Source organism: Lissotriton helveticus, chromosome 7 (assembly GCF_964261635.1).
Source record: "Lissotriton helveticus chromosome 7, aLisHel1.1, whole genome shotgun sequence".
NCBI lineage: Eukaryota > Metazoa > Chordata > Amphibia > Caudata > Salamandridae > Lissotriton > Lissotriton helveticus.
The window spans coordinates 540,804,833-540,807,392 of NC_136068.1; positions in this window are offsets into that span (position 1 = coordinate 540,804,833).

Below are 2,560 nucleotides of genomic sequence, written 5' to 3' on the forward strand. Positions count from 1 at the left end.
TTGGGCCCAACTGGTATGCCTGTGTTACCTAGACACTTACTTAGCACAATGGCGAGATTGATACATGAAGGATCACACATTGGTAGGGACGCCATGATTCTAGTGTTCCAACAGACTTGGTACAGTAAAAAGTTCAGGAAAGTAGCAGAGTCCCTCTGCCAGAGGTGCCTGTCATGTCAAAAGATGAACCCAGGGAAGAAAACTTTGGTGGAACTGGGCAAAATTGGGAGGTCCGGGGGTCCCTTTGTAAGAATACAGGTTGACTTCATCACCATGCCCCGGTGTGAAGGGAAGCGATATGTCCTTGTCATGGTCTGTTTATTTTCCAAGTGGGTGGAGGCTTTCCCTACTCCCCAAAATGACGCAATAACTGTAGCTAAGTGTTTACTAAAAGAACTGATACCTAGGTTCGTAATGCCAGTCACTATTGAATCAGATAGAGGCCGACATTTTCATAATGAAGTGATCGACAAACTCGAATTTCACAAAAACTTCACTGTGCCTACCGTCCAGAGGCTTCTGGAATAGTGGAACAAGTAAATGGAACTATCAAAAACAGACTAGCAAAACTGTGTGATGCATCTGGCATGAACTGGGTGAAGGCCCTGCCCCTGGTCCTGATGGGACTCAGAAGTGTTCCAGACCGCAAGACAGGCCTAAGTCCCCATGAAATCATTATGGGAAGAGTGATGAGACAAGCATGGGTGCCAGGAAGCAAACTGTTGAGTATTACTGATGATTTGGTGCTTGAATACTGCAAGAGATTGGGTGACCAAGTGCGTTCTATCTCTCGCCAGATCGGAGAAGACGCCATCCTCAATCCAACGACTCCTCTCCACAAAATGGTCCCGGGGGACTGGGTGAAGATAAAGAAGCATACTCGGAAGAGCTGCCTGGAGCCAAGGTGGGGAGAGAAACGTCAGGTGATCCTGGTAACTACCACAGCAGTAAAGTGTGCAGGGGTTCCACGTTGGATACACGCCAGCCACACCAAGAAGGTATTACCAGACAAAGAGCCTGAAGAAGAAGGGCGTCCAGCAGAGGACTCTGCAGGAGCCAGACCGGAAGTAGCTGACGACGTACAGCCCAGTACCAGTCGAGCTGCAGAATCAGCAGACGTTGGCCCAACAATAGTTGATAACGAACTACCAAGAGCCCAGCCTGCTGAAGGGGTCCAAGAAGCTGAGCCGGAAGTAGCTGAAGACGAGCTGCCTAGCATATGGCCAGAGGATTGGATTCCATTAATTGATCTCACTGAAGACCCCATTCGAACCAGTGAGAGACTTTGGGAAGGTAGAGAGTGGACTAGAGAGGAAAGGAAAGGCACAGGCGAAGAACCTCAGGATCTTGAGATTCACATCAAAACTGAGGAAGGAGAAGGTCAGACAGGGACAGAGCACGTGATTGATACAGAACAAGTGAATAATACGGAGCCAGTGCCCGATGCTGAACAAGTGAAGGATACTGAACAAGTGAGGAATACAGAGCAAGAAATTGATACTCCTCCACTGACTCCTGATATCGAGAAGGGACAGACTAGACATAGCGTAATAGTTCGAGCAGAAGAAAGTCCAGAGATCGAAGTGCTTGAACAGGATCAGACAGAAGTAGAAGAACGTGTTCAGGAACAAGAAACAGAGACATTTGAAAAGCAAAAACAAGATTCACCTGAACAAGGCCAGATTAGTACCCAGGCAGAAGAAATAGATGCGAGTCCTGGAATTAGTCAGATAGAAGAAGAAGAAACTGAAACAGAATTGCCAACCGTTAATGAGAACAAAAGGGCAAGAGAAGGAAACGAAGTCCAAGTACCAATCAAAAGCCTCTAGAAAGGGAAGCATCTGGAGCCTAGATTCGTAAAGAAATTGAGACTAAGGATAAAGACGGTGGAAGAAAAACGTGCAGAAGAAAGGAGAAGTGCTCGCATAGCTGAACAACAAGAAGGTACTTCCAAAAGAAGGAGTGATCGAATAAAAAGACAAAACAAGAAGTACAAGTCACCTGAATGGACACTTGTGTTGGAAGAACTTGAAGATCTTGATATAACTGACGTAAGCGACGGAGAGCCCGTCCCTGAGTACTCTGACGAAGAAGAAGAAGAACCACCGTGAATTTGCACAAAGTAAGATACTTGTGTAAAGACACAAAGAGGGGTCGAGAAACTTCTTTTGAGCCGAAATGTCTGATTCAAACGTGAATGGTAGACCTAGTCGCAGCTGTTGCAAAACATGCTGCAAGGTATGCGTCTGTAGTGTAGTTGTCCTGATATTAGTTTGGATAGGACTAACAATTTTCATTCCCTTTGCTGTGAGCAAAAATACTAACATTGTCCCTACTGAAATTGTAAATACTGACAGTGAGGAGTTGACAACACAGAGTGTAGCAAGACATGAGAGAGCACTGAGACAAACAAAACAAGACTTAGAAGCATCAGATGAGGGAGGACTACATTTTCATGGAATTAAGAACAGGACACACTTAAATGTTTTCGCAAACTTGTTAATACACTATGTAGAGACTATGGAAATTGAAGATTGCTATGTCTGCATGAAGCTACCTA